This window comes from Amphiura filiformis, chromosome 14 (assembly GCF_039555335.1).
Source record: "Amphiura filiformis chromosome 14, Afil_fr2py, whole genome shotgun sequence".
Classification (NCBI taxonomy): Eukaryota; Metazoa; Echinodermata; class Ophiuroidea; order Amphilepidida; family Amphiuridae; genus Amphiura; species Amphiura filiformis.
The window spans coordinates 50,394,658-50,408,469 of record NC_092641.1 but is presented as its reverse complement, the minus strand read 5'-3'; positions in this window follow the sequence as shown (position 1 = coordinate 50,408,469).

The window sequence follows — 13,812 nt, the reverse complement described above, 5'->3', positions numbered from 1 at the left end:
TGGGAAAAATATAGGTTGCCCGTCATTATTTTTACGACTGGCCCTCGAAGTCTATATTCCTGGAAATTACCTAATTTACACGCAAAATAATGCCAGTGTTTCTGTATAGAAAGGGCTGCTTAAAATCATTAAAACAAAATACTCGATCTTTCCCATCTGTGGTAGAGTTGCAGGATTTGAAATTACTAATCATGACCAATCCAAATTTAGCCAAAGTTAAGCAAATATCTGCTCATTTTAATGCTTACTTTAGGCCATCTATGAGTTTTTCTGAGAAATGCATTCAGGTCGCACAATCATTGTACTATTTGGTGGTGTGAAATCTTTCAGTGCGTTACACGTTAAGGGGTGGGGCATTAAAGTAGCGTTCTCCGAAAACTTTTTCGATAAATTCATTAACTTCTCAAAATGTTGAAAAAAACCCACTTATTTCAAGATTTGGGTAATGTTTCATAATATTTGTGATTTTTTAGTATGTGGTGTTTTTTGTACCTCGCATTGAGGCCTGTACCAAAAATAATCCAATCCTCATGTTTTGAGGTAAACTGCACTAGCCGTTTTGATATTAGAAGTAAAAATGTGTTTCACATCAGCCCATAGAACGGTATGCGTGGTAAACCACAATTGGGGATGAGGACATCACTTTTTCGTTCATAACATCTATGATATTTTAGGCCTACAATTTCACCGGTATTATGAGAAAAATATGAGCTTTCTTTTGCTGCCAAAAATCTTCTTTTTGTTAGGAAAAGTGGGGTGAGGCTGTTGATTAAGTCACTCATCTGAAGTACCAATATAATCAACATTATATTCACTTCTCGCTATTCGCAATAAGGGCGCCGCCAGCGGTTTGCGATGTATCATGGGAAAAATCGTGATGTATCATGGGAAAAGGTCGACATCCAAGTCCGCGCAATACGAATATTACCATGCTATTACACAGGAACACGTGACAATATTTTTAATTTGTAAATATAACGGTATTACACGCAAATAAAAAAAAAAAAAATTAATTGTGCACATTTCAAATCACATTATTAAGTATTATTGAGTATCGATTCGCGTGTAACACCTTTATTTTGACAAACTAAAAAATATTGTCACGTGTTCCTATGTAATAGCATGGTAATATTCGTATTGCGCGGACTTGATGTCGACCTTTCCCATGATACATCACGATTTTTCCCATGATACATCGCAAAACCGCTGGCGGCGCCCTTATTGCGAATAGCGAGAATTAGCATTGCCTCCATATGCTGGCGAAGTAACGTAATAAATCCGATTTTTACCATAACAATATGTGAAAACAATTTTGAACATATTGCGCTGCACTACAAGCAGGTTGTACTCAATACCTGTGTTTGTCTGCAATCATAGATTGAATACAATACCGGTTTTGTCAAAGATACTAATCTTACAGGTGCAAGTGATCAGCATGATATGTTTCAATGCAGAGGTACCGCGTGAAAGTACCAGTGCAGCGCGGTATATTCATATATTGTTTTCACTTATTGCTATGGTAGTTAATCCGATTATTACATCACTTCCCCAGCAATAAGATCATAGCTTAACATTATCGGATATGTAATGTGCAAAATATATCCATTAGAGAATGAATTTGGAGAAAACCTTCTGATAATTACAAACACTCGCTAAGTAGCAAGACCTTCCTCTAAGCTTTTAATCCGATAAGCTGATTATCTATTTGTTTTCATGAATTGGAAGACATTCTTTGATGTATTACTGAGCTCAATCATCTGAAATTATTGGAGCGTGAGCCACCCAGGCTGGTGGCTCAGCATAGTATTTTATTAACAGAAGGTTTTCTCCAAATTCGTTTCCTAATGGGTTAATCTTTTTAAGATTTTATTTATTTATTTACTTTATGTACTATTTAGTCTATCCCAGCTAACACACTACGTATTCACGACATTCGCGGACGTAACACTTAGGTTTTCATCTACGTTGTAAATACGTAAATCTGTGAACTCGTATTCGTGTTGTGACCACGTTATTTTCGACGTTGACTTTTGGACGTTAATATAACGTCATTATGACGTTGTAATGTGTTTGACCAGACCTGGTGACAACGTTTGAATAATACGTTCAGAAAACGTTACAAAAATACGTATCTGAAACGACATGGAATAGTTTGGATGTTGACACCATGAAATGTAAATTCTTCCTTTACAAGGAGATGGTTGTCCAGCCAAAATTTCTCTATCGTGTCGTCTGACGATTTGCCTTTAGGCGTGAAACTCAGAGTAAAGACTTCTATTCCTGAAGTTCTTAACTTGAATTTTCATAAGCTCTCCCTTTTTGGGATTGAGCATCATTGTTGCCGGATGTTAATATAATATCATAATCAAGTTGTCTCGACGTATAAAGCACGTGGTTAAAACGTGGTTAAAAAGTCATGAACTGACCCAGATACAACGTCATCTACGGACGTCATTAGTACGCAAATTTATGACGTTGTTTCGACGTATAAAGCACGTAATTACAACGCCGTATAAATGTCACGGTCTGACCCCGATACAACGTAATCTACGGACGTCAAAATTACATTAATTTGTGAAGTCGTATTCGCGTTGTGATAACGTTATTATCGGACGTAGCTGTAACGTCGTAATGACGTTGTTTCGACGTTCACAACTTGACGTCGAAACAACGTCAAAATGACGTTACATTAACGTCCGTGAATAACGTTGTCATTACACGAATACGAGTTCACAGATTTACGTACTTACAACGTCCATATGTTACGTTTATTCCACTTTATATAACTTTTAGACGACGTTTTAACAACGTAAAATTGTTAGCTGGGATTATTGATAATGGTCAACTAATCTATGTAAATTGAGGGGCTCAATATAAAAACGACCTATCCCACATTTGGGTTATTTTGAGAAAATAGGACTTTTGTAAGCGAAATTTCAATACAATACATAACAATTTCACATCTTAAAACACTGATATAACAAATTTACCAAGCTACATTCACGATGATTCATGTTTGTAATAATGACCTTTGGTGACCTTTACATTTTTCAGCAGCGCCCTCTATTTTTACCAAAATGTGGGATAGGTCGTTTTTATATTGAGCCCCTCAATTATATGCGTTTCAATTCACGATGGGTTTTAGTCGCAATGTTTGATCGTCGGCATCTCACACGTGTAAGGAATATCAACCGTCTCAGAGTACATGTCATTCCAGTACCCAGGTAAGGGCTGTGTTCCCGAGTGCCTCCACATGTGTACGCATAGTCCCGTGTTGTCTGGTTGGCTGTAGTAGGTGGTCCATGCGGTGTACCCCCAGGCACTGCCCCAGGGCTCGTTGGCATCGGTCCAGCCCCATACGGAATTCGTTTTAAAGGCACCGATCCATTGGGCATTGTGTGTGTTCACGTTTATAGCTGTAATGCATAATAACAACAACATAACAATAATAACACTGCTAGGCCTACTACTAATAATAATCACAGCAGCTGAAAGGAGTATCCCATCATGCATTGCAGTATATCTGCATAGCAAATGTATACAAAATATAAACAAGGGCCGCTTAGATATTGAGAGCTATGGATAGTTTCACAATACTTTAGGGGTCATATTTTTGCAAACAAAAGTCTAAGCTTCCCTGATTTAAGCGAGTTATTTAAAGTTGAAGTGAGGGGGTTTGTGTACATTTTCTATGGCACATTCAGTTCTATTATGGTACCGCTAAGCATAGTGGGATACTCCCTTCAGCTGCTCTGACTAATAATAGTAATGTAATACTATAAATATTACTACAAATAATACTGTTGTGTGAATTTTAAAAAAAATTCAAGCCATATTACAACATTTTTATAAAAGTAGATTAATATTTTCCCATCAAATGTAAGCTTTTACTATTATATTCTCTTTTAATTTGGAGCCGAACAACTGAAATTTGGAATTTACTACCAGCGCCGATGTCACCAACGCGTGTCACTCTGTCTCTTTTTGATATACCACGTCACATTTATAAATATGTCACTTCTGAAATTCAACCATTTGTCATTCAAATGAGTATAGCTTAGTGAAATAAAATCGCATCGTACCGAATGGAATAAAATCGAATCGTGCCGATTAAAGTATCAAAGTATAAAGTACGCAGAACAAAATTCTCCATCTATCGACTACTTTACGTCCCCATCTGATTAGTTTCCCATGTCAAATTTGACATGTTTCTATTCACAAACGAAATGATTGTTTGAAGAGTGTACTTCATCCCCACAATGTATCAGAAGTAGATAGCTACTTTATCAACACAGTGTATCAGAAGTAGATAGCTACTTCATCCACGATGTCCACACAGTGTATCCGAGGTAAACATCTCAAAAAAGTAACTAACCCCCCTTAAATAATGACCATTATTCAAAAAGGGGCTACTATATATATTCAAAATCTGTAAAATGCGTTGGAAGCAGCATTTATTTCTGCGCATTTGGACACCTCATTTGATACGATAGCTCAGAAAACAATAAAACACCGGTCAATTTAATGCAATGAGGTCCACATTTGAAAGTTGCACTTACATACAAATCTTTACAACACTCAGATATCAATACACATAATTATTTCCTTCCATTACACTGAATGCAAAATCAATAGAATTTACTGCAACTTTCAAATCTTGGGCTGCATTGATTTAAATGTACGTTGTGACGTAAATATTTAGTCAATTGCTACAAATGAGGTGTCAAAATGTGCAGAAATAAATTCTGCTTCCAACGCATTTTACTGATTTGTAATACAATCACCCGTTTTTGAATAAGGGGGTTAGTTACTTTTTTTGAGATGTTTATATAGATAGCTACTTCATCCGCACAGTGTATTCTTATCAAAATGACAAGAAACTATTTAAATAGATATTATTTGATAAGAACTTAAATATTATATTTGACGACGAAACGCCTTTTTTCATAGCATATGACTCTGCAAATTATCTTATCCTATGCCATAGTCGATTTCTTATAAATGAAACATGTGTTATTAATCATGATCAACGCATGCAATTGAACTCGAAATTATACAAGATATTCAATAAATGGTCATAAAAAGGTATTAATGACAGTAAAAGTAACGTTTACATATGTCACCGAATGAAACATATCTTGGCATAAATTATTATGATGATCTGAACATTTTTGGGATCACTTGGTGAGCTAGCAAACATAGGGACTACGGTGACTGAAACGGTCAGATGTAAAATTCTATCAATAGTTGTGCACAAATTCATACATAAAAGAGTAAAATGCACAACCATGACAACATAACAGGCCAGTGGGAAGTCTATGGGGAAGTCTACGCCCAGAGTATACGAACCTTAAAACTAGCGCCTGCACATTATTTTGCTTACCTGTGGGACCCGGAATATGCGGAACCAAAGAGTCCAGCCACAAGTTGTAGACGAACTGTTGCTCTGGCGCACTATTAATGGATGCAAGATGTCCTCGGGCTATCGTGCTACCAGTCACTGGATTTGCGATGGTTATCGCTGGATGGTTATCCCTCAGCTTCATACCAGGTACCAAGATTTCTACCGTAGAACTTGTAACAGTGGTCTTGGAATCGTGTCCACCCAGATGGACAGGTGTAGTAGCAGCAGCATGTGTCTGTCTGATACATGTCATGATATAGGACAGAAAAAAATCGGCTTTGATAAAAAAAAAACTTGTGTAGTGTAAAGTAACCATATTCGAAAAATTGGAGGAGAATAATTGTGTAAATCAGCAGTTGAAATGAGGAAATCTAGCAAAATGCAATCACTCATGAAGTTTTCGAAGATGATAATTGTGGGAATCAGCAGTTGGATTTTGGAAGAGGATAATTATGGAAATCAGCAGTTGAAATGAGGAAGTGTAGGAAAATGCAATCAGCCATGAAATTATCGACACTGTTGCCGATTTTCAACACCGTTACTATATTGACAAATTAGAAGTAGCTTTTTCAAAATTTACACTTTTCCATGTTTTCAACACTTTTTTGCATATCACATTTGCAACTTCAAAATCGACACTTTTCCCGATTTCCAACACTTTTACTATATCCACACATTAGAATAAGATTCTTCAAATTCGACACTTTTCCATGTTTTCAACACTTTTACTATTCCATACAGTTAGAATATATTACATCGCATATCATATATGCATATCGCATATTACATTTGCAACTTCAAAATCGACACTTTTCCCAATTTCCAACACTTTTACTATATCCACACATTAGAATAGGATTCTTCAAATTCGAAACTTTTCCATGTTTTCAACACTTTTACTATTCCATACAGTTCGAATATATTACATCGCATATCATATATGCATATGCATATCACATTTGTAACTTCAAAATCGACACTTTTCCCGATTTTTAACACTTTTACTATATCCACACAATAGAATAAGATTCTTCAAATTCGACACTTTTCCATGTTTTCAACACTTTTACTATTCCATACAGTTAGAATATATTACTCTTCTTCACCAGTGCTAGGTGGAATGGATTGACCAGGTGGGTTAGATTGACCAGGTTGTCGTCCAGCTTGCTGCAGGCTTACCACAATCAACGTGGATAGAACCAACAGAAATGGACCAATTTGAGCCATTTTGATATTTGCGACAAATTACCACAATCTTCGAGTTAACTTGAATTTGACCGACGTCTTCGTTGTGTAGAGTTGAAATGCGCAGATTGCTGCAGCTGAAGCTGTTTTTATATGTTTCTATATCCGGGATGATTCATATACCTTTGGAAAGGGTGCCCAAATTCCACAACAATTACGTCTGGTCAGTATTGTTCTATTTTAGCCATGTGTGCTTTATTTGGACACGTGCTATTTACCACACATTGGCAAAATTACAAAACACGTATACCGTCCCAAAACAATTCGCCCTTTTAGATCCGCTTGCGATCTTGTCACGGTCATGGCCATGACGACAGAACTCGCACGTATGTGCTGAGATTTTCAGGGGTATATATAAGCTACATAATTCTCGCTATTCGCAATAAGGGCGCCGCCAGCGGTTTGCGACGTAATTTGAGATATTTTGCAATGGATAAAAGGCTTTCTACTTCCATAACTTTCAAAAGAGCTCATTTTTATAGCAGGTAATTTTCACTGTCATATATGTGATGCGATCGAGCAAAATCAGTCGGAACTCGGAAATATTGATTTTGAGATATAGCCAAACAACGGCAATATTTCCTTTTGTTTCTTCTTTCTATACTCTTGAACTTTGCTCATATCTTTGGAATTAGCTGATCAATTTCAATGGGGTTTTCTGCAAAATGCAACCTTGCAAATGCTTCTTACTATCCTGTTAGAAACTGAAAATTCAATATTTCCGAGTTCCGACTGATTTTACTTGATCGCATCACATATAATATATACCCCTGTGAGTTTTTTGTGGTTGTGATACGACAAAATCAAAGCAGTGTGTCCGGGATAGAGAGCTACTTTATCAACACAGTGTATCAGGGGTAGATAGCTACTTCATCAACACAGTGGATCAGAAGTAGAGAGCTACTTCATTAACACAGTGGATCAGAAGTAGATAGTGCGATTTCATTAGTGTATCAGAAGTATACAGCGCCCAGAAAATATCCGAACACAAAATAAATCATAATCTCATCATGCACCTTATGACATTGTTTTATGACACTTGAGCTATGGAATGTGTGATTTGATAGAGATGATCAGATCCAAATATGAAGAAAGTAGAAAGTGTTTGTCATCATGATTATGGTTTTAAGGAATGTTCATAATCATCACAGTTTGCGCCTGATGTCACTGTCAACCGGACTTCCCGCGACCCTTGATTGGTTATTAGTGCGTAAAAGGAGGATTGATTTATCTCGTGCAATCATTGGAATTGGAAAAGGTATCGCAGAATACGATCGCAAAAGGGCATACATTCAAAAGTTGTGAGCCGATTGAAATAATTGGTTTGGTTGATTAAAGCTAACGATTAAACGTTTACGTCGGGAGTTTCTGTGAAAGTCCCCCCCCCCCCATAAGACCAAGTGCACAAATATGACAATTATTGTACCAGAAATTTTAAGTCAATTGTGACCATAAAATAGTCACCTATGTTTCAGATGGACATTTTATTTTTGAAAAGACCATACATTTCGTATAGCCCCCTCACGAAAACTAGTGCATTGCATACGTACTTGCTCAATTAGCACTTTGTGCAAATTTTGTTACACAATTTGTTGCCGGTCTTTTTTATGGACATTTTCATTTTACATGTAAAGTCTATGAAGATTAATATTAGACAAGGCTGGAAAGGGTACCATAGCCTCATTTAGGTCGTTTTAAGCACTTATATGCTCATAAAAAAGAACGGCAACAAATTGTGTCATAAAATGTTCACAAAATGCTACTTGAGCAAGTACAAATATAATTAAATACCTCTGGAGAGGGGGCTATAGCTAAAACAAAAAATGTCCTATACCTTAGTCAGTCCTGTATTCACTATTTATAAATAGCTATTTATATATCACCATGGGGTACATGGGCGCAGCCATTACACAACATTATCCACCAAAGTGTATCTAGATAAGCATTCACGCCATACAAATGAATAGGAAAACAAGATGTCGGTATTCATGAATTTTCACAAAAATGATATGTGCCAAAAATCTGAATATTGGGGGATCCTGTAACTTACATATGTTATGAGAAACTGATTTTAGAGAAATGTTACCGAAAGCGTTTTAAAATTTACCGAGCGTCATTAATTTTATAACGGTTTTTATTCGGTAAAACACACCAAATTTTGAGCGACTTGGTGCTGAAGTCAACTGCCTTACCATTGAAAAGTACAGGAAGACCACCCACTGTGCTAGAGGTCAAATCTCCAGACATACTGGCGCCCAGCCATAATGGCAACCTCCATTCCTCTCTATCAAGAATTTATATATTGCTATTTATAAATAGTGAATACATAACTGTTAGTGGTTATGAAACAAAGGTGTAGTACGTGATCTTCTATGGTAAGTGTAAGCATTGTTTTCGCACTCCATGTTTTTGAACTCAATCAACCCATAAGCCCCAAGGACACCCAGTGGACTTACGTGACTATTTCAAGTTCAATAATCAATTAAGAATTCATTAGCAGTGTTGTAATGGCAACGGCAATCACGTATTTTGTGTCGGATCCAAGAGCTCTGATTTTGTTTGTTTGTTTTTCTGTTTGTTTATTTTCGACAAAATATCTTTGTAGTCACCCAGCAAACACAAAACGTTTTCGACATCATTCGCAAAGGTTATAAAAGGTTGTCAGAAAACGTTTAAATGTCGGGTTATATAAAGGGTATATTAAGAGTATAAAACTTTTTTATAACCTTAAAAAACATTTTTTGATAATCTACTGTTCAGCAAACAAAAATGTTTTACAGAAAACGTTTAAATGTCGGGTTATATAAAGGGTATAAAATCGTTTTAATAACATTCCAAAAACATTCTTGAAAACTTGATACAAAACATTCTAAACAGAATGTTATTTTGGGGTTGAAAAAATATTTTGCGAAACATGTTTGCCCAAAATATTTGTAATAACGTTTTAAAAACGTTTTCATGACCTTTATATAACCCGACATTTAAATGTTATTAAAAGGTTTTGAAAACAACATTTTAAGAACATTTCTGTGTTTGCTGGGTTCAAATATTTTAACATAATGATATTTAAGTATTGACAAAATATTTGGCCAAAAATGTCTGCAAAAATAGTTTACAATAACATTTTTGAAAACATTTAAAAATATTGTTGTAGTGTGTTTTCATACAAAACGTTTTAAAACGTTATCATGACCTTTATACAACCCGACATTTTAATGTTATTAAAACGTTTTTACCTAAACCAAAAGCCAAAATATAACTTATTTAAAACGTTTTTAAAACGTTTTTGTGTTTGCTGGGCATACAGACTGTAACAATAAAAATTATGCAATTTCGCTTTTTAGAAAAAAATAAATAAAAGAGATCATGGCAACAATGTTTATGCAGCGGAATCAGTAACATCTTGGCTAACAGAAAAACTTTCCTTGGTTTCTTTACTAGTTCGGGCTAAAACGCTATACTATCGTCCGTCCAGAAAACGAGTTGGGCTACTGTTGATATTTCGCGCATATATCAAGCTTGCATGGCATACAGTTGACTTTCATGAGTAGCAATTACGTTTTTGCTTTTTAGAAAAAAATAAACGGGGTCATGTCGTAAATGTAATGAGCAGTACATGTAGAATCAGTAATATCTTGGCTAACAGAAAAACTTCTTTCCCAGTTGAGGTTCAACCGCTATGCCTGATTTTACTTAATCGCCCAAGTTGGGTCACTTTTTGTCATTTTCGCACGTATCAAGTTTGTACTGCGTAAAATGAAATTTCATGCTTATCGTCAAAGATATCAGAACAAAGGCAAAGGTTTTTCATGTTTTTCTTTCACTTAAAATTGACATTAGTAAATAAATAATATGATATTTGTTTCAAATTCATAAATTAAAATGCCATTTCAAATGCCCAATTGTTTAAAATTACCAATCTTATGAGCACCGACCAGATGGTTCATGATTCAACTCAATTCGGTCACTTCTGCTACACAAAGACACAAAAGTGGCCAATGCTGTTTTAGGAATACTTTCACAATTGGCCATATATTCGCTTGTAAACCACCGTTTTATTGAAACAAAGCTTATGTAGTACTTGTGAAATTATCTTAACGACCAAATAAAACTCAATACAATCACACTCATAGAAATGACTTGCTCGCCTTGTTGGCGCAATTCAAAAAGAGTAATTTTGGACAACTCAAAAATAGTGTAAAAGTTGCCAAAACAAAATTTATTTTAGTTATCCGAACTTTAAAAATGCTGAAAAAGCTTAAAAGTTCCGTCAACTAATCAACTTTGTTGGCATTACTTAAAAAGTTGATGTAAGTCGTTGCGTCAACTTTTTAAGTAATGCCAACTTCTGAATTCAAGTTCAGGGAACTTAGAAAAATAAACAAGGTTCAAAGAACCAATTAGTTGAGTTACTGTAACTCAACATGTAAGTTGATGTAACTCGTTCATATTAAGTTACTGGTACTTATTGTTTTGAGTTAGTCCAATTTGGTACTTTGTTTGGTAATTGGATCATTTTCTGCACAATTAGCAGTATTCAAATATTTATTTTTGTAATCAGTGCAACATTTTGTATACTATAGCACACCTAAAATTATGCTAACCTAGGCTAGTTTCATTTTCTGAGTTGCAACAACTCAATAAAGTAAGTGCAAATGAGTGCGACCAACATAATGATATTGAGTCAGCGTTACTCAAAATTGTACGCGTTGGCATTACTCGGAAAGTTGACGCAAAGACTTACATCAACTTACTGAGTAATGCCAACGAACAATTTCTATGAGTGCACTTGCGACATAATGCCTAATACTATTTTCTTATAGTGTTACAACCTGTATAGACTCAAAGGGGCGTAGCCAGCCTTTTAGTATAGGAGTGTGTGTGGGGGGGGCAAAGCCAGATTTCAGTGTATCAGAAGTAGACAACTACTTCCTCAACACAGTGTATCAGAAGAAGATAGCTACTTCATCCACACAGTCATGACAATGTATCAGAAGTAGATACCCAGCAAACACAAAAACGTTTTAAATAAGTTTTGGCTTTTGGTTTAGGTAAAAATATTACATCTAGCTACTTCATCAACACAGTGTATCAGAAGTAGATAGCTACTTCATCAACACAGTGTATCAGAAGTAGATAGCTACTTCATCAATACAGTGTATCAGAAGTAGATAGCTACTTCATCAACAGTGATCAACACAGTGTATCAGAGACGTAGATAGCTACTTCATCAACACTGTGTATCAGAAGTAAATAGCTACTTCATCAACACAGTGTATCAGAAGCAGATAGCTACTTCATCCACACAGTGCATCAGAAGTAAATAGCTACTTCATCAACAGTGTATCAGATAGCTACTTCATCAACACAGTGTATCAGATGTAGATAGCTACTTCATCCACACAATGTATAAGAAGTATAGTTACTTCATCAACACAGTGTATCAGAAGTAGATAGCCACTTCAACAACACAGTGTATCAGAAGTAGATAGCTACTTCATCAACACAGTGTATTAGAAGTAGATAGCTACTTCATCAACACAGTGTATCAGATGTAGATAGCTACTTCATCCACACAATGTATAAGAAGTATAGTTACTTCATCAACACAGTGTATCAGAAATAGATAGCCACTTCAACAACACAGTGTATCAGAAGTAGATAGCTACTTCATCAACACAGTGTATCAGATGTAGATAGCTACTTCATCAACACAGTGTATTAGAATTAGATACCTACTTCATCAACACAGTGTATCAGAAGTAAATAGCTACTTCATCAATACAGTGTATCAGAAGTAGATAGCTACTTCATCAACACAGTGTATCAGATGTAGATAGCTACTTCATCCACACAATGTATAAGAAGTATAGTTACTTCATCAACACAGTGTATCAGAAGTAGATAGCCACTTCAACAACACAGTGTATCAGAAGTAGATAACTACTTCATCAACACAGTGTATTAGAAGTAGATAGCTACTTCATCAACACAGTGTATTAGAAGTAGCTAGCTACTTCATCAACACAGTGTATCAGATGTAGATAGCTACTTCATCCACACAATGTATAAGAAGTATAGTTACTTCATCAACACAGTGTATCAGAAGTAGATAGCCACTTCATCAACACAGTGTATCAGATGTAGATAGCTACTTCATCAACACAGTGTATCAGAAGTAAATAGTTACTTCATCAACACAGTGTATTAGAAGTAGATAGCTACTTTATCAATACAGTGTATCAGAAGTAGATAGTAACTTCATCAACACAGTGTATCAGAAGTAGATAGCTACTTTATCAACAGTGATCAACACAGTGTATCAGAGACGTAGATAGCTACTTCATCAACACTGTGTATCAGAAGTAAATAGCTACTTCATCAACACAGTGTATCCGAAGTAGATTGCTACTTCATCAACACAGTGTATCCGAAGTAGATAGTTACTTCATCAACACAGTGTATCAGATGTAGATAGCTACTTCATCCACACAATGTATAAGAGGTATAGTTAATTCATCAAAACAGTGTATCAGATGTAGATAGCTACTTCATCCACACAGTGCATCAGAAGTAAATAGCTACTTCATCAACAGTGTATCAGATAGCTACTTCATCAACACAGTGTATCAAATGTAGATAGCTACTTCATCCACACAATGTATAAGAAGTATAGTTACTTCATCAACACAGTGTATCAGAAGTAGATAGCCACTTCAACAACACAGTGTATCAGAAGTAGATAGCTACTTCATCAACACAGTGTATCAGATGTAGATAGCTACTTCATCAACACAGTGTATTAGAAGTAGATAGCTACTTCATCCACCCAGTGCATCAGAAGTAAATAGCTACTTCATCAACACAGTGTATCCGAAGTAGATAGCTACTTCATCAACACAGTGTATCAGATGTAGATAGCTACATCATCCACACAATGTATAAGAAGTATAGTTACTTCATCAACACAGTGTATCAGAAGTAGATAGCCACTTCATCAACACAGTGCATCAGAAGTAGCTAGCTACTTCATCAACACAGTGGATCAGAAGTAGCTAGCTACTTCATCAATACAGTGTATCAGATGTAGCTAGCTACTTCATTAACACAGTGTATCAGAAGTAGCTAGCTACTTCATCAACACAGTGTATCAGATGTAGCTA